Source organism: Myotis daubentonii, chromosome X, assembly GCF_963259705.1.
Source record: "Myotis daubentonii chromosome X, mMyoDau2.1, whole genome shotgun sequence".
NCBI classification, from domain to species: Eukaryota; Metazoa; Chordata; class Mammalia; order Chiroptera; family Vespertilionidae; genus Myotis; species Myotis daubentonii.
The window spans coordinates 117,026,389-117,053,096 of NC_081861.1; the positions used below are offsets into that span (position 1 = coordinate 117,026,389).

Below are 26,708 nucleotides of genomic sequence, written 5' to 3' on the forward strand. Positions count from 1 at the left end.
ATCATCCTTCCAGGTACAGCTGGGGAGACACCCTTACAAATGGAGATTTCCCTTATAAATGTCATGTCTTTTACAAACATCTGCTATTCCTTAAAAATAATCAGCCTAACATAATACTTATGCCAAAGAGGACTATTTGGGGTGGGCAAATCATGGTCCCCTTTAACTAAGATACCAAGTTGTTTTTTAAGACAGAATTGGTATCCATAAGGAATTCAAATAAAGAGAATCTTTGGAAAATGTCTTATGCTGGTTTGAAACTAAAATTAATAAATTTTTATTCTATTTTATTAAGCCAAAGTAATTGGACAAGTTATTTCATTTAAAAATTAGATTCTTGCTAGGAGAGGGGGTGGGGAGAAGTGGAGAAAAGTAAAGGGGGGGTAAATAGTGATGGAAGGAGATGACTTGGGGTGGTGAACACACAATAGAATATAGAGGTGATGTATTATAGAATTGTATACCTGAAACCTGTATAATTTTGTTAACCAGTGTCACCCCAATAAACTCAATAAAAAGGGTAAAAATTAGGTTCTTCAGCATCACAGTGCATTAGGCAAATAACAGAAGAACATGAATTATGTTCATATATGATTTAGTGTAATTTAATCCAAAATATAACTCTCTCAGTTTGTGCAATAGTAAATATTCTAAATGTTAACAAAACTGGAGTTGAGTAAAATTTAAAGATCTAATTGTCTTTATTTGTTGGTTCATGAATCGAACAGTATCCTATCTAGTAAGCAGAGAGTTACTCTGAGAAGTTGGACCAAATGGAAAGCTTTTATAGGCAGAAACTGAGCTGGAGGAAAAAGTTATTCGCAAAAGAAAAGAGAGGATTGTTTCAGGCAAGGGCACGTACCTTCCTTTGGGGAAAGGTCAGCAGCAGTTTTATGAGGCAGATTATCTCCCCAGCTTTGATCAGGAAGTTCCAGATTGATTCCTGGGAAGGGCTGAACCTGCAATTAACTTGATTTACTTATTGTCATGGGAGCAAGTGACTCTACCTTAGGCCTTTTTTTTTTTTTAACACAAGTTTCTCTCTCATGTAAGTGTAAGCAATTTAGGCACCATCCATTCCAGTATCTAGATTAAGAATAGTACCTATAAAACAGTCATTAAATGCTTATTCTATACATTTTCACCTTCAAACTGTAGAAGCAAATTAAATGTAGATTTGTTAACAGCGAATGGCACCAAATGTTAGACCTCAGTCCTTGAGTTTGGCTAAGAAAGAATTCAAATCCTAGATTCAAATACAAGTGGAAGTTTATTTAGGAAGTCACAGAGGTAGAAGTGAGCCATAGAAGAAGCTGGGCTGTGTGGACTCAGGAAACAAGTTACAGAGGCAAAACAAGGGCCCTTGGAGCTTAGGAGAAAGGAAGGCAAAGAAAACGTGCTTGGGGGAAGGAGAGGTGGAAAGGCACTGGTGTGCTTCAGAAAGAGCATGCCTGGGGAAAGAAGTGGGGTGGGGAAAGTATGGGTATGCAAAAGAGAGAGAGGGAGAGAGAGAGAGAGAGAGAGAGAGAGAGAGAGAGAGAGAGAGAGAACCCAATTTACAAAAAGAAATCAATCTGTAGTAAAGGATTATTTTGTTCATTTCCCAAAAGCTATAGCTGAGTTATATATTAAACTTCACCTAATCTTTTCACTTAACCAATTTGCATTAATATTTAAATTATATGAAGGGCATAAATAAGTTCAACATGCTAACATTTTTATTTACAGATTTATTCATCAAATGTACTTACAATGTGCAAGGTATCAAGCAAGGAATTATATAGTGTTTCAAGAAAGCAATAATATAGTCTTCTCCATTAGGGTGTTTGTTATTAAGTAGAAAAAGTAAAGATATTATAATAATATTAGGAATAATTTATATCATAGAATAAATATAAACACAATTTTTATAAATACAGCTTTTTCATTTAGGCTTTTACCCCTCTATACATACATGCACTGATTCATTGCTCATTACTCAACGTAATAATTGTTTAGTGACCATTTAGGGGGAACAACACATAAAGAAGAACAAAATATGAATCCTATTATAAAATAGTTTGTTAATGAAGGGGGACACAAATGTGTACAGACAATAACTTTTATACAAAAACAAAACATAAATGCAAGGTACAAGCAAAGTAAAATGAAAGCACAAAAGGAGAGAGACTTGGCTGCATGAGGGCAGGAACTGTGTGTGTGAGTTTTATTTCATCATCAGTTCCCCAGAACCTAGGCCAGTGCTTGACACAAAGTAGATTGATTTGATGTGTTGAATGTCTACTGAACATATCTTGTAAGAAATGAACCTGCAGCTGGGCCTTAAAGTTGAGAGAAATGCATTTCAAGCAGAGTAAATATTAGAAACAAAGAATTATAGGCCTTCAGAACTGGAAGAGTCCTCAGAGGCAGACCATCTGGCACAGTCTTTCTCCTACTTTCTGTTTTCAGTACTGGAGCACTTTGGTCTAACAGTGTCTCAACACACACTTCCATTTATAACAGGATACTAAATTGGAAGTGTATATGACTGAGGCACTATGGTACTGTAGGTAGCAGACACCAAAGTGAGGTATGCAACAAGCCACCAAGGTGCACTTTTTGAAATGAAATGGATAGAAAGAGATCCAGAAAATAGTGACTTAGAAAAAATGTGAGGTTTTTTGGAGAAAATACTGCTGTGAGTACTCCCATTCTTTTATGGTCCCAATTTTCACAAGAGGAAGGGCTAATCTTCCCATTTTATTTTAAGAGAGAAGTTTCTTTAGGAACACAAATGAAGGAGTAAATCTTTGGATTCCATGTTTCGGAGGTAGGAGTGATTGAGCTGGCCAAAAAGAAATGATCGAGATTAAGGACAACAAATGAAAGAGCACCAGTGATTGTCAAGTTCAGACAAGCTTCATGAAACCCTCTAGTGATATTTAACCTCAGCCAGACCCAAATAGCAGCAAGTCTCATTCTAATTGACAGCATTGAGTCAAATAAGAAATGTCTGCTTTCCTTCCCTCTTCTCCCTTCTCTGTCATTTAACCCTGTTAAGGTGAGAAAGAGCAATTGGTGACTGAAGGTGGCAGAGGTGGGGGGAGATTTTGAGAGGGAGGGGGGCTCACCATACCCACTACTCAAGATGGTAAGGGACCTGGCCCAGTTGCAGCCTTTCCTAGTTAGGGGAGAAGTCACATATGTGAATTAAGTTTGAAGTATTCATTAATGTATTGGATTGGAAATTCTAATTTTAATCTTAAAATGACAACAGTACCTTGTATTACCTTACCATGGCTTGCAAGGACATGAGACCTGCCCATATTTTTACCTATGGACATATGAAGAACTACCCCTTTAGCTGATTTAAGGGAGAAAGGAAGGGAGATGAAGTTGTCTTTATGCTTATATGCCATAGTCCTGATTATTCAACATATATTTTTTTAAATGGAAAACAATATAAAGGGATTTGTGTCAGATTACACATGAAGGTAACACTTGATTTTTTTTTTTAGTGGAACCAATATTATAGTCAATTGCCACTGAAATAGATTATTTAACTAGATAACTTTAAAAATCTATATAATACCAAAATTAACTATTAGTCAAAGACATGGATTTTTGAAAGTATGTGGTAACCTAGGAGCAATAAGTATGGAATGTTGCCTTTTAAAGATTATCAAAAAGGAAGGCTGGCTGTTCGATAGGAAGGTGGTGGTGGGAGAGCAAGCCTGCTACATTGTGTAACAACAGAGGGTCACATTCATTCTGTTTAGCTATGGCACACTATGCACATAATTATAGCATAGTGGGCTGAAAGAGCCTCCCAAGAAACCACTCCAATACTTAATTATGGCAAGTTACTATTCTGTTCCATCAAAATATCATGATCAGATCTACAACTGTGCATACATTTTTGAGTCATTTTCTTTGAACGTCTTTATACTTCTCCAAGATCCATTGATAACCTCCCTTTACTTAAAAATAATTTTAGATAATTTTACTCTTTGTTAACCCTCCTGATAATTTTTTAAAATATATTTTATTGATTTCAGAGAGGAAGGAAGAGGGAGAGATAGAATCATCAATGATGAGAGAGAATCATTGATTAGCTGCCTCCTGCATGCCCCCTACTGGAGGTCAAGCCCACAACCAGGCATGTGCCCTGACCAGCAATCAACCCATGACCTCCTGGTTTATGGGTTGACTCTCAACCACTGAGCAAACCAGTGAGGGCCTCTCCTGCAAATTTTAACATTACTTATATTGACTTTTGATATTCCAGAAAAATATTCTTCAAGACCATGTGAGTCAACAAATTTTCAAATGCCATTACAGTATATGTGAAATATGTCTTTTTCCCAAAATGCATACTTTACAGTCCTCATAATAGATCTTTTATAGATGAAGAAAATGGGACTTAGCAATGCGAGATAAAGTAGATAACAAGTGTTCCAATTAATATTTGATCTCAGGTCTGGCTGATTCCAAAATACGCATTCTTAACTCTTTTATATATTTGTTTTCTATTTGAACTATGTACTCCTATATAAATTGCCCACTGGGGCTCCTTTTCAGGGTCTACCTAATACTTAAGTCACATGAGAAATGAGTACTTCCTTTGAATGAGAAATCCATTAGGCAAAAACAGAACAACTTGGCAATAAACGGTAGGCAATAACCCCATGTCAAGTAATTATCAGAAGTCCTAATGCTTTGAAACCTCACAAGTATGATCTTTTTTAATGTTTATTTAAATCACTTTTTATTTTTCAATTACAGTTGACATAGTCTTATATTAGTTTCAAGTGTACACCCAGTGACTAGACATTATATAACTTACTTTAAGGGATCATCCCAATCTCATACCCATCTGACAACATACATAGTTATTAGAAGTACGATCTTAAGATGATGGAGTGAGGCTTGAATTGTGAACCTTCTTGATGCTTTATGCTGCATGGATTGGCTGCCTATAAAAAGATTTGTAAAGCATTCTGGGAAAGTCTGCCAATTAAAAACCAGCGATTGGCTGGAGGCTTCCAGCAATTGAATTTTGAATACAGATGGTGCCAAATTGAGTGTTTCCATAGCAACAGACTTCCCTAAACGTTTAGATAGGAGTGGGAACATAAAGAGAAACCATTTTTCAGCAGATGTATATTCCTCCAGCATGTTTTTAGATTGATTTTGGTACCTAATTTGTACTTAGCTAGTCTTCTTAGACTTGTTTTCTAATCAACATCCCCCATGAAATTTTAATACCACAGATACGTTGTATATCTGTTTATATTGTACCCAAGAACCAGAAGATTTTACTCAGTAAGTTTGGGGTAGGAACAATGTAAGTACATTTTTTAGGAGAGCTCAGGTGTTTCAAAAGCAATGTGTAAATACACATACTTAATGTTATTCCCAGTTTTCTCAGAAACCTGAAATACTAGTATAAGCATGTATTGATTTTTAGGAATCATACCAATTGTGGAACATTTTTACATATTTATCAATCTTTAAGAGTTGACTAGTTTTTCCTATTGTCAGCAACATCTACTTTTGAACACAATTTAGAACAACTTTTGTGAAATAATAATTCTTATCTCTCTTCTTAACCTTTACTTTATTAACTTTTCTGCCATCTACTTCTATGTAGGTGTTTCCTTTTAATCATTGTTTATTCCTTTAGTTTTTCTTTCACATAAAATTGAAGGGATATGTCAGTTTAGCATCCTAAATTCATAGTTCCATTGTGGTTACTAAAATGTGAACTAAAGCTTTTCAAGCACATGGTATCTTGTAGATAATTTTCTTCAGTCAATTACACAAAGACGTCTGAGGGTTCCAGGGTCATTGCTGAACCTATTTTTTAAATTTTTTTAGACTTTTCTTATTGTTGGTTAGTTTTCACAACATAGAAATTTTCATTTTTAAGGTTAAAAAAATAACTATGCGTGGAAGAACTATTCAGCACAGCAGGTTACAAACCAATTAGGATGATGATGTCTTGTTTGGAGATTTTCACCAAACTTTTACATTAGTTATTCAGCTTTGTATTTTTTAAATATTCAAAATGAATAGAATAATAAAGAGGCTATATAAGAAGGTTTGGACTCGGGGGAAATAAACAACCCTTTCATTCAGTTCCAAATAACAGCTAGGTTATTAAGCAGCAAGAGACAGATTTGATATAAAAATAATAAAATGATGTAAAAAATAAAGCAATAAAATTAGAAGGTCGTTAATATCATTGGGACTAGTAGCAAGGCAGGTTCACATCAGATTGTATTTGTTTGGGGAAATAACTATACTAACTTTGTTTTGAACTCTTGCTGATGCCTGTCTTGAGAAAATTTAACATACTCTATCTCTGTGAACAAAAATGCCTAAGGACAAATCTGTTACCAAGCTGTATTCAAATTGAGATAATCTGTATACAAATCTGCAGCTAACATATTAGTCAGTGTGCATAATTTTTGCTACTTCATATCATGAATATTTCTAATTTTCAAAAATAACATGGCAACTGCACACTAGCCAAGAGAAAGGCACGGGGGCATCCTTGTCATTGGAGCCAACATTAGCTTTCCTATGGTGACTAAGGTAAAGATGAGTTTGTTCCAAGCTGTAACTTTCCACTGGTACTAGTTGCATGTGATAAGCAAGTGTTTTCAAGTGGACACTGGAAGATAGGAACACCTTGAGAGTCTGAAGCAGCCAAGGAGAATATTGGTAAACTCAGAGTGGAGGGGAGTAATTTTGGTGGAAATAGTTGAAAAGCAGGAAAGATGGCAGAACTTGGGAAAAATAAAACTTTAAAGATTTCATAACTGGAGAGCATTATGCTAAGTGAAATAAGCCAGTCAATGAAGGAAAAATATCACATGATCTCACTCATTCATGGATAATAGAGACCATTATAAACTTTTGAACAATAATAGATACAGAGGCAGAGCTGCCTCAAACAGATTGTCAAACTGCAGCGGGAAGGCCAGGGAGGGTTGGGGGGCAGGAGGAAGGGGGGTAAGAGATCAACCAAAGGACTTGTATGCATGCATATAAGCATAACCAATGGACATAAGACACTGGGGGATAGGGGAGGCTAGGGGACTGTCAAGGGCGGGGGGAAAAAATGGACACATATGTAATACCCTTTGTAATACTTTAAGCAATAAAAAAAAAAAGATTTCATAAGTAATGAACTCCTTTAAAGAATCAGATTAAGCTTGGCTGATGTGGCTCAGTGGTTGAGCATTGACCTATGAACCAGGAGGTCACGGTTCAATTCCCAGTCAGGGCACATGCCCAGGTTGTGGACTCAATCCCCAGTAGGGGGTGTGCCGAAGGCAGCTGATAGATGATTCTCTCATCATTGATGTTTCTATATCTCTCTCCCTTCCTCTCTGAAATCAATAAAATATATTTTTTTAAAAAGAATCAGATTAAGAGCATAAGTTTGGAGTGACTGGATACATGTTCTAACCTGACTGGCTGATGAGTAGAATCTTCTAGTCTAGTCATTTACAAAATTTTTCATCTAATCATACAGTTCTATTATAAATTAAATTTCAAGTGAAAGCCTTCTACCCTCTGACTAATTTGGCTCCACGACATGTACCATACTTCTTCTAAGTCTTTGCTCCCACATTGAGGCAACTCATATCCCTCAAGTTTTCTATCTGATTTTGCTTCTTTAACTGCCAATGAGAACTCTACAAACATTTCTATCATTTCCTTTTATGCCTAACTAGAGGCCCAGTGCACGAATTCGTGCACCAGTGGGGTCCAGCCAGCCCCACCCTGATCGGGGAAGAGCAGGGCTAGACCTGTTGGGAGGAGGAGATGGTGGGAGGTTGGCTGGCTGGCCTACCCTGATCGGGGCAATCAGGGCTGGGCCAGCTGGGTGGAGGAGTTGCTGGTGTGCCCTGCCCCTGATTGGAGTTGGGGGCCCAACTGAGGGTGTGGCAGGCCATGGGGAGGGGCTGTGGGTGGTGCTCTGGCCAGCCCCACCACTGAATGGGGTGGGGGATGCCTATAGGGCAGTGATGGCAAACCATTTGAGCTCGGCATGTCAGCATTTTGAAAAACCCTAACTCTGGTGCCATGTCACATATAGAATTTTTTTGATATTTGCAACCACAGTAAAACAAAGACTTATATTTTTGATATTTATTTTATATATTTAAATGCCATTTAACAAAGAAAAATCAACCAAAAAAATGAGTCCGCGTGTCACCTCTGACATGTGTGTCATAGGTTCGCCATCACTGCTATAGGGGGCCATGGGTGGTTGGCCTGATGGGGGTGAGGGGGCTGATCTGGGGTGGGGCCAGGTGGGGGGAGGGGCTGCAGGAGGTTGGCCGGCTGGCCCCGCCCCCTATTGGGGTGGGGAGAAATCAGGGTCGGGGCTGGTCAGGGAGAGGGGCTGCAGGCCAGTCAAGGTGGTGGGGGCCCATGGGGGCAGGGTCGGCTGTGGGGAGGGGCTTCAGGAGATTGGGCGGCCAGCCCCACCCCCTATTGGGGCCTATCCTGGTGGGGCAGGCCCCGGAGGGGTGGGGGAGGAGGAGGCATTTGTCTGGCCGCCCCGCTCTTGATCAGGGTGGGAGAGCCCTGTAGTGGGCAGTACTTATTAAAGAATATGTTTGAGAACAGTAACTGGGAAGAATGGGAAAAGAGCAGGTTTGAGCAGAGGAATAAGTAAAGCTGCAATGCTGGCCAGGGACTGATCCTCAGCGAACCACATAGAGAGCTCTTGAGTCAATGGGGGGAAAGGAGACTTATGTACCTTATGGGGCCTGTTTGCTGGCCACAGTGGGTGTCATAGTGACCAGTTGTTATGGCGTTATGGTCGCTGGCTTTTTATATATATATAGATCTCTTGTGGTCCAAACTCTAACCACTTCACTGAAGCTATATCAGTGAGCACCCAAGAAGTTCACTTTGCTTAGTCTATGGGCCACTTCTCAAGTTTCATCTCCAAAGCCTTTGATTTGAACAGCGGGATCATGTAACCTTCCCCAAATCTCACAGTTCAGTTTCCTGTAGTTAGTTTACTTCTATCCAGAACAGTCCCAAGATTTTGTCTTTGTCCCTATACTCATGGCTTCAGTTATTTATCACTATATGAATGACAGCTTTCCTATTGGCACCTCAAACCTCTTACCTGCTTTATTCATTCAATGTGGCAAATGGTTTATATTACTTTTCCTTTGGGGGATCATTATAACCTTATGTTCAACATGAAATTGTGGCTTTGCATCAATGTCCAACAGCAACCTTTTTCACCATTGTGTGATGCAAAAGGGGTCAACGTTCCTCTCCTATTTATCTAAAATTTACTTTAAAATCAAGCCAAAAAGAATAAAAAGTCAAGCAAGTAAAATTTCTGAATAAAAAGGCTTTAAGGCAAGAGTTTGCAGATATTACATGTAGCCTGTATTCTAGAAGGGGCATGGTGACTTAGGTATATCTTACTGAAAAACAGTGGTCACAGTCTTAGTTCCATCTTTTCCCATGAGAGAGAAAAGTCATTCTGTGACGGAGCCAGAGTTTCTAAGACCCCTTTAAAGAATTACAAGGTTTTTATAATCCCATTCATTTTCCATCATAAGCATTCGTGAAATACCTATCATGACCAGGCAATGGATTCTATGCAGAGGGAAGAATTTAGGCAAAGTCCTGTACATTTTATCTTCTAAATATTTTACTGATCTGTTCGTATCTTTCAGTCTACCAGCCACCATCAGGTTTTACTTGAACTCTTAGCATCATATTCGGTGTTTCTGTATCTTTTCTTGCTTCCTTCTCCCATCTATTTTATAGTTAGCAGCATGATTCATCTTTTGAATCCCAGGTCAGCTTGAGTCACTCCCCTGCATGAAACCTTTTAGTCGATTACCGTTGCACTGAAGACAAAGAACAAAATCCTTTACCATAACTCACACTGCCACTGGGAGATATGAAAAGCCCCTCTTTTAGCTTTTCTTCCTAATGAGTAATGCTTTCAAATAAGTGGATTCTATCTTAAAGACATAGACTTTAAATGCATATAAATATTCAATTATGTGGTCTACTTATAAAATGTTTATTACTCCTTATGCAGCTTTGATTTTGTACATATTCTAACTCAATTTCAACACAGTAGATTATCAAGAAAAAGTTTTTAATGAGTGAATATTGATAGACAAAGGAACAAATAGATGAGTAAATATATAAAAATCATTATTAGAAAATCAAATGGCTCTATAGCATCTTATCAGAACAAAAGTATGACCTTGCTTAAAAATAAGTTCAGGAAATGTATACATGTCTTTGCTTCGGTTTTGTTTAAAATACATCCATTTTATATCTCATTTTAAAGAAAATAAATATCACTTATGTTGGATAATAGCTTTTCTATTTATAAACCACTTTTCACATAGATTACCTCATTTCAAAATTTTCTATTTCTTCTTTTATTCTGGAAATTCTATTTAAGAAAAAGAATTTCCTCTTAAAATGAAGGCAGTTACATATTCTGTTCCAGTATTTCTTAGCTATATGTTTCACCAAGGTATTGTCTCTCTCCTGGCTCTTTCTTCTCTGATGTATAGTTATAATATACCCAGAGGTAAATGGAAGTAGTGGGAACCATATACCAGTATACAGAATTTTTTGTTGTTTCTTGAAACTCAAGCATTTCATTTTAGGACCTACTGTACTATTTTAGGAGTTGCTACACTAATGTTCAGTGTTTATTTACATATTTTTATGACATTAGTTTTCACTTGAATTGGGGTCATTAGAATAGGGAACGAGTTACTTTTATCTTCCCCATATGTCACACCATTTACTGTAACATGTATGAGTTGCTGAGGTTTAAATAAGCAATTATTAATTCAAAATGGGGCTAGGGAACAGCAGTTCAAGTCTTTAAGACACTTTCCTTTCTGACTTTTCAGCCAATATTTTAATCTAAAATATATTTTATATCACTGAGCCTGTGTTTGTCTTAATAACAGTACATGTGTCAAATGAACTATAATTGATTGATCTGTATTTATTTTTAATCTCACATTTGCTCTTCTGGAGAAGCATTTAAAAGAATCAATTGGCCCAACAGGTGTGGCTCAGTGGTTGAGCATTGACCTATGAACCAGGAGGTCATGGTTAGATTCCCGGTCAGGGAACATGCCCAGGCTTCTGGCTCAATCCACGGTGGGGGCATGCAGGAGGCAGTTGATCAATGATTCTCTCTCATCATTGAGTTTTTCTCTCTCTCCTTCTTCTCTGAAATCAATAAAAATATATTTTTAAATATTTTTAAAAGAATACATTTAAGCTGTACTCCATTAATTCATTCGCTCTCTTCCTCTTAAGACTGAAGCCCTATTTTTAGTTTAAAAAATTTGAACATGTACTTTATTTTTATAACATTGGCTAACTGTATATATTAGTTTTGTTTATATATTGTATGTTTGTGATTATTTTTGTTTTTGCGATAGCGCACAAATTGTGACTTAAAAATTGTGTTTTCCCTTTTCCACACATTTCTTTACACCCTCCTATATGCCAAACTTGTGTTGGTCCTGAGTATAAAAACACATTCTCTTTCCTCAAGTAATTACCATTCAGAGTTCTATATATAGACAGTAAATAGACAGTTGCCAAATAGTATAATCAGTGTGTTCAGAGGTAAGGCAAGAACAGAGTGCTCTAGAAACCATAAGGCAGGGTACCCTACCCAAGCCTCTGAAATAATGCATGGGTAGAGTGGAAGAAAATGTTCAGGGGAAAAAATGACTATGGCAGTGACTTTTTTTTCTTTATTGATTAAGGTATTACATAGTGACTTTTGAGCAGAGTGCTGCAGAGTGAAAAAGACTAGAGAATATTCTTGGCCTAGGAAAATTAGAGATACATGTGAGACATGTGGTAAACATCGTGCACAGAGAGGACTCTTGTGTGATTTTAAAGAGCTGGAGTGTAGAATTCACAACAGGCAATGGAAATAAAGAAAGGGGAAAAGTAGACAATGGATATAATACAAAAGATCTTGTAAGGTCATGAGTTTTTATTTTATTCTGAAAGCAATGGGAGGTTGACATTAAAGAAATTTAATAAGTGATGACAAACTCAGATTTTCATCTTTAAAAGCCTTCTCTAACCAGAGTCCTGAAGATGGGTGGGGAGTGCAAAAGCTAGTATTAGAACAGTGGTTCTCAGTCCTGGCTGCATATTAGAATCACTAGGGGCAGCTTTCACAAAAAAATGCCACCCCAAACCAACTAAATCAAAATCTTTGAGAATAGGGCCCAGACATTGGATATTTTTTTAAAAACTCTCTAGTTGACTCAAATGTGCAGGTGAGGTTATAATTCACTAAATAAGACAGAGCATCAGAAAGCTTGTAATTAAAACAATCTAGGGAAGAGACAACTGGATGATAAAGAGGTTGGAAGAGCAATTAATGAGGTTGAATAAGTGATCTGGCATCTTGGTTAAAGGATAAGGATGATAGAGGAACTAAGTATGATTTGGAGGTTTCTCCTAGAATCACTAGGTAGAGGAACAGATGTGTGTCAGTGATTAAGGGAGAAGGGTGAAGATGATGTGATCAATTTTGGGTATGTTGAGTATTTAAAAGATATTTAGTGGAGGTTTGGCAATATGGATATGGAGCTAAGGAGAGAGTTTTTAGCTTAAAATGCAGATATGACTAATCATTGTAAAGGTAGTAAAGGAAGCAATATAAAGAAACTTACCTGAGAAAATATATAAAGTGAAAAGAAAAGGTCAAAAGGAGACCCCAAGGTAATAGTAACATTTAAAAGATTAGCGGAGGAGGCTGAGGAGTAGCCAAAGAGACAAAATAGAATCTAAAATAGATGTTTCCATGTTAATCAAAAGGAGAAGGCCTCAAGGAAGGTTCATCAGTGATGGAAAATACGGAAGGGGGGTCTGGAAAAATAGACTTTAGAATCTCCAATGCTTTAGTAACTTAAAAGTCATCATTATCAAAAGTAATTTCAGTGGTGAAAGTCAAAATGCAGTAATTGAGAAGGATATGTGTGGTATAGTGAATGTAGACCAGTGCTTCTGACACTTTAGTGTGGATACAAATCACCTGCAGCCTCTTGTTTAAAAATGCAGATTCTATTCAGTAGGTCGAGGGTGGGGCCTAAGATACTGAATTTCTAACAAGTTCCCAAATGATGCTGATGCTGATGTTGCTGAGTCATAAACCATTGTTTAAGTAGCGCTGGTATAAAACACTTCCATGAAGGAGAAAGACATTGGATTGGCCAGATATGGTGTAGACCCAGAAGAAAAGAATTTTTGTTTCTTGTTTTCTTTTTAGATGAGATTCTATACTGAGATTGAAGATACAGAATGGGTGAAAAAGAGAATCAGTTCTCTTAGGAAGTGGAAGAAATTGGAATACTAAGTGTAGAGAGGGAATTAGGCATGGGTAAGAGAGACACCTAAACCTGAAGAGAAGGTAAGGGAGGCTGGAAATACAGAACAGTCTATCAATAGATAATACCTGTCATTTTGCCTTTTAACCCATAGTTTCTGTTCAAAGAATTGTTTTATATGTATTTATTTTTATCATTTAATGTAGATGACTAGGCTGTGGAGTGTATTTGTGAAGATAGGAGTAAGCCCATTTTGATTTTTAAGTACAACTTGAATTTTTGGCACTTGTCAAAATTTTGAATGATAAGGCACAGGGCTAAAATTTAATTTGTGTTCAGGGAGAAAAATAATGCCTTTTTCTACATATTTTTACACATATTTATATTCCAACAAATGCATCAGTTTTGATGTGCAAATTTACAGTGGAGATTGAGTTTTATTGTCTGAATCACATGCTGATGACACAGTAGTAAATCCGTGGTGCTAAAATTATAATGGTACCCTTTAGCTCCAATTTACTTTCTTTCCTATTTAAAAAAAATCATTCCAATTACAGTTGATATACAATATCATAGTAGTTTCAGATGTACAAGACAGTGATTTAGACATAAAACTTACAAAATAATCATCTTTATACGTCTAGTACCCACCTGACACCACCTTTAGGTCCAGTTTAATTAACTCTTTCTGAACCCTTTCGAGTTGTACTTTATTTTCTACATTTGGCATTTAATTAGTTGATGACTGAGGCATGCCAGACACATGATTGTCCAGCAATATGTTGTTATCTATACTATATCTAGATAGTTTCTTTTCTGTATCTTGTGAGTGACCTAGGAATATAAACTGAAATATTTTTGTACAACTATAGATCAAGCGTTTCCCCCAACTTCAATCTTTCATCTCAACCAATAGCTCGCCCCTGCCAAAGGAAGCCATTTTTAAAATTAATTAATTTTAGTTTATTTTTTAATGATCAAATAATATACTTCAAAATTGCCCAGCTGGACTGGTTAGTGGTTGAGCATCAACCTATGAACCAGGAGATCACTGTTTGATTCAGATCAGGGCACATGCCAGAGTTGTGGACTCAATCCCCAATAGGGGGCATGCAGGAGGCAGCCTATCAGTGATTCTCATCATTGATATTCCTATCTCTCTCTCCCTCTACCTTCCTCCCTGAAATCAATAAAAATATACTTAAATATATACGTACTTCAAAATCCACCTGGTTATGTAATTAATAAAAATAGCTTACACAGTTCATTATGACTGGATGTTAGTTATTTTCTCCAAATCTCTGACTCTTCAACCAGTGGCAAAAATGCAATGCTCCTTTTTATTTAATTCATCTTTCACTATGAAAACCAATGCACATTTCCTATGTTTTATAACCAAAACAGGAGAGTGAGCTTTCATCAGAGAACTAGCTCATTTTGTCTATTAGAATAGTCAGCATACATTAAAGGAGGTGATATGGTTTTTGACAGTATGTTGATTAGAAAATTAAGAGATCTGTCTGAATCCCATTTTCAACTCCTCTACATACACATTGGGTGTGACTTTGAGCAAAACATTGTATCATTTCCACTCCTATAAATGCTGTTTACTATGTTTTAAACTTCCTTATTCCACAGATGGTATTGTTTTCTTAATTGGAAAGTGATTTTAATGTCTTAGAAAACTGCTTAAATAACACCCTGCTTTGTGTTTGCTGTGAGAGAGCATTTTATATAACATTTTATTATGAGAAATTCAAATACACAGAAAAGCTGAATTATACAATGAATGCCCATCTAAATTCTGCTATCACTTCATCCATTTATCTGCCTATCATTCTGTTATTATTTTCTGATGCATTTCAAAGTAAGTTTGGAAACATCAGTACTCTTTACACCTAAACACTTCAGCATGCATATCATTAACTAGAACTCAACATTCATTTATAGTCATTTTTGTTTGTTTGCTTTCAGGAAAATTTACACAGTGTCAAGTGCACAAATTTTATGTAAACAGTGGTGGAGGAAATTTTTCCCTTCTTCCTTGGTAGGTTCTTTGGCTAGTTTAAAAATCCAATTGATATAAAATAGATTAACAAGAGAAAAACAAATTTAATTTCATATATACAGGAGTTCCTAGTAGCCAGAGCAGGCAGCTTTTATACCTTTTAGACAAAGAAACAATGCATTTGTGAAGAATTGACAAGACAGAGAAGTTAGGACTTGGGGTAGTAAATTAGTGAGGAAGTAACAAGGTTTGTTACATAGCCTTTTGGTCCCAGAATTCCCTATCTCTGGTGATAAGTATGCCTTTGTTCCACTCTCCTGGTACAGGGAGGGTACCTTTCACATGGGAGATTCATTTTCTGCTTTCAGGGGGACAAAGGAGGTCAGAATGTCCTTGCACTGGCTTTTTTTCAGTAACTTTAATTCTAAATAATCAATATTCCAAAATATCATATTTTGAGATAGCATATTCTGTTCCTCTTTAGTACCATGTAATGAGTATTAATGAATGGATACACCTGTGTGATGCATCACAACAGAAAGGAAGAACTTTGGGGTATTAACTAGACTTCTTGTGGTGATCATTTTATAATATAGTATACAAACACCAAATCATTATATTTTACACCTGAAAATAAAGCAATGTCATGTCAACTATGCTTTAATACAAAAAAATATAAAAAGGAATTTTTTAGTTTGGCTTGAGTTTATTTTAATTGAATTTTAGCATAACTGAATATAAGATTGCCAAGCTGAATCATACCAATGGTGCATACAGGAGAACCATATATGGCTGTTGATCTGCTATTTATTCATCCAGGCACTAGGGTAACAGTTCTCCCCAATAACCTTGAACCTCTATCTCTGATAGAAACATCAAGGAACATGCATTTCACAGATTTTTAGAGCTGGAAAGAACCCTAGGAATAATCCAATCTACCCACCCCCTTTGGTTTATATCTCAGGATTTGAGAAGTCCAGTGGTGTTATAAAAGTACATGACTGCCCACTTTTACCCCTATAATTGAGAGATAGCTAGCAACCAGATACTCTGCTTTGGGCCCTGTGTCCATTATTTCTTTAATCTTCCTGCTATTATTATCCCCATTTTACAGAGAGTGAACTGATTATGAAAATAGCATTAAATTACTGATCTTTGTCATCTTCAAACTAACTTTAACTGCTATATTACTATTATAAAATATTTTAACTTTTTTTAAAATATATTTTTATTGATTTTTTGCAGAGAGGAAGGGAGAGAGAGATAGAGAGTTAGAAACATCGATGAGAGAGAAACATCGATCAGCTGCCTCCTGCACATCTCCTACTGGGGATGTGCCCACAACCCAGGTACATGCCCCTGACCGGAATCGAACCTGGAACCCTTCAGTCCGCAGGCCGACGCTCTATCCACTGAGCCAAACCGGTTTCGGCTAAAATATTTTAACTTAATCATTTATTCTGGGTCTGCTTTCCATGGATGTAAACTAAATTCATGGCTTTTCAGGATTTAGAGAAGAAGCAGATATCAAAAGTAGTCATAGTGGCTAGGATTTCATCATGTGCCTGTAACTCCCCTCTCTTTTCAGCTTTTTTGGTCCAAAATGTTTTAGACATTTTATTGTGTGTTTGCACAACAACCACATTCCTCTCCTTTTCCTCAATAGAGTAAATGTCCATTCCCACTGGCTACCTTTGACTTCATGGTTAGCATATTTGCTTCTTCCTCTTCTTAATGGGTTTAACTTAAGACTCCACTTTGCAGATCTTAATTATAGATAACCTTCTATAGAACCATGTTTAAATGCCTTGTGGAAGTAGAAGGAATAAATCTTAATATTCCCTGTAATTTTAGTATATTACTATCACTTTCCTTGGCTCCTTGTAAGTCTGTAAATGGCAAATTTTGAAATAGGCTCATATTGCTTAAGGTATAGTTGTATCCTAACTTTGTACAAAAGTAGGATAATGGTGGTTTCTTTGTCTTCAGTTCCCTTCTTGATCATACCTAACATTCTGTTGACTATTTTAGCCTCAAGGACCAGTGCTTTGTGATTCTCACATTTTTTTCTGGTCCTAACAAATAGTTCAGACCTCATTGTCTTAACTTCAATTGGGATCATTTTCCATACAGTTGACCATAGTTAAATATCTGCTACTCTTCACCCATTCATATGACCTCAAAGGGTTTACCTGCACTTTAACTCTTCCAGCCAGATGTATTCTACCTGTGGAACTCTTGTGTACTTGGGGGAATCACTGAAATCTGCAGTGTATTCCTAGCAGATCAGGAATGCTTGCTGATGACTATAATTCATTGTTGAAGCTTCTCTATATGGAGAAGCAATAACACTTTGTTTAGTGTGGTCCTTGATGCTTTTATTAATTTTTTAACTTTATCTTCATGGAAATTCTTTGGTTTGTGCAACTATCATTATTTCAGTTTTTCATGCCTAACATTTTGTTGACTATTTTAGCCTCAAGCAACAGTGCATTGTGATTCTTACTTTTTTTCTGGCCCTAACAAACAGTTCAGAGCTCCTTGTCTTAATTTCATTTGGTATCATTTTCCTTACAGTTGACATAGTTAAATATATGCTACACTTCACCCATTCATATGACCTCAGCTGAGGAAATTAAAGTTGTGGCAAATCAACATCTGCAGATTAAATTATCAAGCTTTTTCTCTAAAACTTGCTCACAGTAACTTCTAATTCTCAGCCTGTAAGTTCAGTGCAGAAATTGCAACAGAGCTGTTCTTTGTTCTGTTGCAATGTATATTCAAAAGGCAATCATTTCATTTTTGTACATAACATTTTTTCCCTAGGAGAGATGTTGTAGGAATTTATATCAGTCAAGAATGTGTATTGATAATCCAACATAGCTAGCTTAAAAACTTGAAGTGATAGATTGGTAAGTACTCAATCAACTGAACTGTTTCTTTCTCTACAATATTGTAGTTCTTGACGTGATTGCTGTGTTTCCAATTTGGCACTTTTGGAGATCCGTAAATCAGGACACATGCTGAGTTCCAGTCTGTCATCCTGAGTCTTAGCAATGGTTATTTATTTCCTTTCATTATCCAATGTTTACTTATGGCACAAATCAGTTGAGAAGCTTTCCATGATAGACCTCTGAGAGAAAAAATGCACACATTTGGATAGCTTTTCAACTGCCAACATGCACAGATTGTCTGAGTTTATATGCATATATTTTATTATTATTTCACTTTTGTATGTCAGATGAATCTGGTATAAATGCAAATCTAACAATATGGGCTCTAGTGACCAAATACATTGCCATACTATATCTTTGGTCTATCAGTAATATCCTGGGTGAAGTGTTGTGACTGTGGTAAAATTCTGTAGTTTGAATTATTGTCCAATTATGGACAATTACCATGTCTGTTTCATGTCCAACTGCCACAGTGGTCCAGTTCCTAGATAACAGCTTCTTTTTGATGATCTTCAGATGCTATGTTTACTTTCATTCCTTGACAAAATGGAATATATCTAGAACTTCTAAAAATATTGTATATGTTTCTACAAAGTCTACTCTTAGGACAGCTTTATCACTCAATTCCACTGCTGTTTCTTTTATTAAATAACTGAAAAGCTGCTTCACTACTCTCTATGTGCTCATTTGTTTCTGTGAGTCTAGTCTGGTTCACTGTCCAATGAGTATTTCTACAATGATCTTTATCACACAATTCTAAGGTCTAAATTGTATCATGTCCTTAGCAAAGCCATGCATCTCTCATTATCATTTATATCTGCCCAAGTGATGCATATTTACAGGTTGCAACCCTATTAAAAAAGATGAATTTTCCAAAATTGTATGAGAATACATTTTGCAAGTCAAATAATATTTCACTTAAATTCTTATTGAAGTACAATATACATCACGAAAAATGCACACATCCTAAATGTCTAGCTTGGTGTATTTGCACAAACTGAATACATCTGTGTAATCATCACTCAAATCAAGAAATGACCAGAACCTCAGAAGCCCTCATTATGTCTCCTTTAGTGACTACCAGTCCCACAAGAGTAACCACTATTGCAATTTTCACAATATTCTTACTTTATCCAGTTTTTGTACATTATGTACATGGAATAAAATAGTATGTCCTTGTTTGGGGCTGGCTTCTTTCCCTCAACATTGTTTGTAAGATTAACATATATGATTGCACATAGTTGTAGATATTTCATAATTGTTATTATATGGTACTCTATTGATAAATATATCACAAAGTATTTATCCATTTTACAGCAGATGGGAATTTGGGTAATTTCCAGTTGGGGACTCTTCCAATTTAGTACATATTTTTGGTGAATATAAGTATGGATTTCTCTGGAAGTACAATATAGCTATGCAATACCTGGGAGTGGAGTACAAGTCAAATAATATTTTAAATACACTTGATAAATTGAGCGTATAGGGAAATCTTATGGTGAGTCCTTTTGTAATGGAAATAATATCTCCATAATATCTTCTATGCAAAATGAATTCCCACATATGGTTAATTATTTCACAAGGGGAGATACATCTGCTGACTGTATTTCTAGTATTCATCTAATTGTACTTAAGTTATTAACAATATGATATTTTATTGTTGTTATTATACTCTAGAATGCAGTATGTTTCAAAATTTGAAAATCCCCATTAAACTTTTGAACAATAATAGATACAGAGGCAGAGCTGCCTCAAACAGATTGTCGAGCTGCAGCGGGAAGGCCGGGGAGGGTTGGGGGGCAGGAGGTAGGGGGGTAAGAGATCAACTAAAGGACTTGTATGCATGCATATAAGCATAACCAATGGACATAAGACACTGGGTGATAGGGGAGGCTAGGGGACTGTCTAGGGCGGGGGGATAAAATGGATACATATGTAATACCCTTTGTAATACTTTAAGCAATAAAAAAAAAATAAAGTATAAAAAAAAAAAAAGAAAATCCCCATGAAAATATTCTTATCCCGCCCTGGCCGGTTTTGCTCAGTGGTTAGAATATCATCCTATGGACTGAAGGGTTGCAGATTCAATTCTGGTAAAGGTCGTGTACCTCAGTTGCAGGCTTGGTCCCTAGCCCTGGTGGGGGAGAGCAAGAGGCAACCAATCGATGTGTCTCTCTCACATCGATGTTTCTCTCTTTGTATCTCCCCATTCACTCTAAAAAATCAATGGAAAAAATATCCTCAGATGCAGATTAACAAAAAAAATTTCTTATCCAGTATACACATGTATTTTTCAATACTAGTCAGTCCAAAATTTAATTTAAAAGACAGGCTAAAGTAATAAGACATTCCCACAGATTATCTCTGATCTACATTGATTTTAAGAATGTTAGAGAGAGTTATCATTAAATTAATTTTAACTCACAGGATGCCCCCTCCATACTTTTCAATTTATAGATTTTTTTAATCAAAGGAGAATATTCTACTAGTAAACATAACAGTGAAGTTGTTTTATACACACCCCAAAAAAATGGTTCATTTAAAGGCATTATTAGAAACAAATATGCCCAGAGAATATTTGTTTACTTATTATGGAGATCATGAACAGTAAAAAAAACAAAAAGGGAAATGTAAAAGACTCAAGCCAGTGTTCAAATTATGTAGACTTAAAATGCAATAAAGAAACTGCTTTTCAGAAAGAAAGACTCTGGTACTTGGCAAAAGTTAACTTTGGCAGTGGCATTTTTACATCATTATAAAGAGGAAGCATGAATAATTGAAATAGTCTACATATACAATTCATTTGACAGTTATTGAAAGTATACCAAGTGTCAAGCACTGGGTTGCACACTAAGAATTGTTTTAATGAATAAAACTCTAACTTCAACTAGGTTCCCCCAGAAGCATACCTTCAAACAATGATTTGAGTGAAAGTGGTTTATTTGTAAGGTGATCCTAGGAAGTACCAGTAGGAAGTGGGACAGTGAAATAAAGAAAGGAGCCAGTAATTAAGCCAATTATTGAGTAGGTTATTGCTGTGAGCAACTACTGCTCAACCCTGGCAAATAGAGAAAAGCACACCTCATAGTTGTCACCGACAAGGGGTAATTATCTTCCAACTCTCATCCATCATTGACTGATTCATTTGTCAATTCCCTACAATAAGATTTCTACTGCTTCACTAAAATAATTTCCTGTATGGTCTTCAAGGAATTCCGTGTGGTCAAAGCCAATGAATACTTTTGGCACAGGCTTTGGGGAGTCTGACTGCTTGGGCCCAAGTGTTGGATCTACCACTCACTATCTGTATGACCTTAAACCAGTTCTTTAACATTGTCTCTATTTCTTCATCTGTTTAATGAGAACAGCAGCAACAACATAAACAATGATACCTACCTCATAATATCATCATGATGATTAAATGAGTTATTACTTGTCAAAAACTTAAAACAGTGCTTTAAGCAGAACAGGTTTTCAAATAACTGTTATTTAATATTCTAGCAATTCTTGTGACATCTATGGCATTTAAAAGTGTTTTTTGAATCTCATTCTTGTCCAAGTTTCTATAAAATTTCACTTTCCAAGTATTCTCTTGCCTCTCTAGTCATTTTTCATCTTATTGGCTACTTTTGCTATGTCCTGTCTTTGTGTTTTCTAGTGTTCCATTCTTAACCCTCTGTTCTGCTTAATCTATACACCATATCATTGAGAATGCATTCACATAGATGGCTTCCATTTTTACTCTTCAGTAGTGATGTGTAATCCCAGATTTCTCTCTCAAAATATACAGGGTGGGGCAAAAGTAGGTTTATAGTTGTGATATGTGAAACACAGTTTATTCTTGTGTTATTACTCATTACTATATTATTTTCCATGTGAACAACTGTAAACCTACTTTTGTCCACCCTGTACAGCTATGCCACAGCACCTTCAGTCCATCTGACTGCATAATTGTCCAATGTGGATGATCCTCAAAACTCATTCTTTTCCCTGGAACAGCTCATCCTAGATTCTTTGAATAGATAATGAATAATGCCTCTATCTAACAGGCACCAACCAGAAGGCAGGTAATCTTAGACTCCTTTGTTTACCCAGTGCTTAGCATAATGCCTGTTATGTAGTACATGGTAAATAAAATGGTGACCAGCAGACTAGATGGATGGATTGATGAGTAGCAGTACATAGAGGAGTAGATGGATTGTTGAGTAAGTCTGTAGGCTATAAATTTATCTAGTTAAATATTATCTGATTATCATGTACAGTTGAAGGTCAAAGATGAGAAAGCAAACCCTTAGCGAGATACACATCCCAATGAACTAGTTTATCTTGCTACCTTACACACACATGGCCACTTTGGGATGAAAACTTTCATTGCAAAGATTGAACAGACATTGAAATTGTGTGTTTGTCTGAAATAATGGTCTAAGCCAGTGGTCAGCAAACTGAGGCTCACGAGCCACATGTGGCTCTTTGGCCCCTTGAGTGTGGCTCTTCTAAAAAATACTGACTTCTGTGCATGGGCCACGAAGTTTCAATCGCACTGTACGTGCACATCCGCACGTGGTATTTTGTGGGCCAAAGAGCCGCATGTGGCTCGCAAGCCGCAGTTTGCTGACCACTGGTCTAAGCTATAAAAGTTCCCTCCTTTTTCAGCTCTTACCATTTGCAACGGCATGGATGGAACTGGAGAGTATTATGCTAAGTGAAATAAGCCAGTCAATGAAGGAAAAATACCACATGATCTCACTCATTCATGGATAATAGAGACCATTATAAACTTTTGAACAATAATAGATACAGAGGCAGAGCTGCCTCAAACAGATTGTCAAACTGCAGCGGGAAGGCCGGGGAGGGTTGGGGGACAGGAGGTAGGGGGGTAAGAGATCAACCAAAGGACTTGTATGCATGCATATAAGCATAACCAATGGACATAAGACACTGGGGGATAGGGGAGGCTCGGGGACTATTTAGGGCGGGGGGGAAAAATGGACACATATGTAATACCCTTTGTATTACTTTAAACAATAAAAAAAGAAGAAAAGTGGACAGTTATAGGCAATCTATTAAATCTGAAAAAAGTTCTTCATTATTAAATTAAGAAATGTAAAGTAAAACAACTAAAATACCACTTTTTTGCATAGTCGGTTGGTAAACATTAGAAGGCAAAATGTAGGGTAGCAGGTGCTCTCATAAACTGAAGTGGAGAGCAATTTGGTAATATTGAAAATATTTCTGATAGCTTAGAAATAAAAGCTTACAAAACTATAAAAAAATAAATAAAAATAAAAGTTCCCTCCTTTTTCCACAATTAAGAAATATCTCCCCACATAATAGGAAAAACTACTTATTCATATCAAGTGATGTTCATTAAAAGTTATACATCATATCTATACTACTGAAATGAAATATAGGATTATAAAGTATCCACTGGTATGAATATGAATGGCTTACCAGGTTTATGTAAGAAATACTGGGCATTCTAAAAATGTTATCACTAATTAGGGCTGATTTAGGCAAAGGCAAATTAGAATCAAAGACTTTTTAAGGAAAGTCAATTTTATTATCTTCAATTACACATAGTATATGTCAATAGGCTAAGAAAAAAAGTGCCAACTATCCTACATAATAAAAACCTAATATGTAAATTGTCCCCTTGGGTGGATGGTCACTGGAATTTTGACTGGGAGACTGGGAGTTCAACCGCTCGCTATGATGTGTGCTGACCACCAGGGGGTGGTACGGAAAATGGCGGGTGTAGGCGACATGGTGCTGGCAGTGGGTGGCAGTGGAGGTGCTGCTGGCCTGATGGGCTCCAATGAGAGCGGGACTGCAGCAGAATGGTGGAGAAGGTGAGTGGGAGGTGCCAGGCCAAGGCGGGTGTGAGTGGGGGGCGGGGAGGGAGGCCTGATCACCACTCCAATCACCCTACAGATGGAGACCAACAGTGGCTCTGACACTTCCATTACAGAGAAAGGGCAAATAGCAATATTAAAATATTTCTTCTAATTATTTTCCTTTCAAGGTGCATGAATCCATGCATGGGGTCAATAGTACATAATAAAGTAGCCTGTTATAAATTGAAAGAAGGGATTGTAATTAGAATATCAGTTCTATGTTGTTCTATGATAGAAAAATATTTCAGAACACTTAAGGACATTTTTATTTATATTTTAAACAGTTTCTTATAATAGCAATTACACTATTAATTTTGTAAACTAAAGATTAAATAGAAGAATAATCAATAACTATACATCTCACCTATGACATATGTGGTACTTCCCAGTGGGGCAACAACAACAATGAAACAAACACAAAAGAATAGTTCTCAAAGATTATAAAGAAAGACTGACATTTAAACAGAGGTTGGTATGTTAACTGAAGTTGGAATATAATATGTTGGCTGGTTTTGCAACATAACAAACACCTTGACAGAAATAAACCCAATAAAAATAATGAGTGCCCTTAGTTTTCTAGATACAAGATTCTTGATTTCATGTCAGAATTACTAGTCTTGTAGTATTTATCTAGTCCTGATAGTTATTTACAAAATATCTCAAGTACTTATCTAACTCATAACTTCTCAAAACTTTGAGGCAACAATAGAGTTAATTAAGAAACAGCGTAAGTGCCCATCTGTAGATGAATGGATTAGAAAACTGTGGTACATCTACACGATGGAATACTATGCTGCTATAAAAAAGAAGGAACTCTTACCATTTGCAACAGCATGGATGGAACTGGAGCGCATTATGCTAAGTGAAATAAGCCAGTCAATGAAGGAAAAATACCACATGATGTCACTCATTTCTGGATAATAAAGACCATTATAAACTTATGAACAAAAATAGATACAGAGGCAGAGCTGCCTCGAACAGACTGTCAAACTGCAGCAGGAAGGCCGGGGAGGGTGGGAGGGCAGGAGGGGGGTGGGTAAGAGATCAACCAAAGGACTTGTATGCATGCATATAAGCATAACCAATGGACATAAGACACTGGGGGGTAGGGGAGGCCAGGGGATTATCAAGGGCAGGGGGGGGGAAAGGAGACATATGTAATACTTTTTGTAATACTTTAAGCAATAAAAAAAAGAATTTAAAAACCAAAAAAAAATAAAAAAATAAAAAATAAATAAATAAGCTGTAAGATGTAAATATAAAAAAAAGAAAGAAAAACTGAGCCAACATGATGAAATAAGATGCACAATGTTATAATACTGTGATGGTTTCTTTTCCTTTTTAATAAATTTATTGCAGTGACACTGATTAACAAAATTATCCAGGATTCAGGTGTAGAATTCTATAATACATCATCTGTATATTGCATTGTGTGTTCACCATCCCAAGTCATCTCCTTCCATCACCGTTTATCCCCCATATACCCTCCTCCACCTCCCCCCACTCCTCTCACCCCTTCCATTCCCACACTATTATCAGTGTCCATGAGGGGTTTTTTTTTTTCCATTTTTTTCCCTTTTGCTCGATCCTCCACCCCCACCCAACCCCTAATGCATCACAACAGCTGCCAGCCTGCTCTCTATCTATGAGTCCATCTCTGTTTTGCTTGTTAGCTCATTTTGTTCATTAGATTCCACATATGAGTGAAGTCTGTGCTGTATACATTTTACTTGTCCACCCATAGCCAGGCTTTGCCCTTCTTTACCCTGCTGTCTACTCTGGGAGGCTGATCTGTGTCATCATAGATCTCTCATGCCCTCTGGCTTCCAGTTGGTTTAGCCACTGGGGAGCCCTATTTGGAAATTGAAGAGAGCAGGTTGAGTGAGGTCAGGATATTTATTCTCCTAGTTGCCTCCCCGTGAAGTTGCCTCAGGCTGACTATGTCCCTTGACAAAAGGTTACTGCTCTTCTGAAGGTGGTTTCTCTTCATAATTCTTGGCTTCTGGCCACTTCTCCTTCCCCTGATTTCTTGTGCCTAGATATAGTAACAGCACCACTACTGCAAGGCCTAGTTCTTGTATATCTTTGGTGATTTTCCTATACCCTGATTATGTTGTAACTTATTTTTTTCTGTAAATAAACTTCTCAGACTGTTTGGGCCAGATCACAGAGAAAAACATGTACATCAAACTAAATATTCCAGAGGGTGGTGGAAAGACATTTAAGCATTTAAATGAGAGAGTGAGGTGATCAGGTCTATATTAGTTATCACTCTGTCTAAAGTGTAGATGTTACATTGAAAAACAGAGGCTTGGGGTGGAGGACTACATGGAATCTATTGCAGACATGTAGGCAAAATATAATAGAACTTTACTGTGGTAATATTGGTGGTTTATTACTTGTTTTCTATGACATTATTTCTATTTCATGAAACCAGAATAAAGAAAAGATAGAATTATCCTTAAAGGAAAGAAAA

At 36.7% G+C, this 26,708-nt stretch overlaps 1 protein-coding gene across 5 annotated transcripts in view; it reads left to right on the plus strand.

Moving 5' to 3' along the window:
- DMD (dystrophin) overlaps window positions 1-26,708 on the plus strand; it is a 2,282,236-nt gene that overhangs the window by 1,603,858 nt on the left and 651,670 nt on the right. The gene's annotated exons all lie outside the window — the stretch shown is intronic.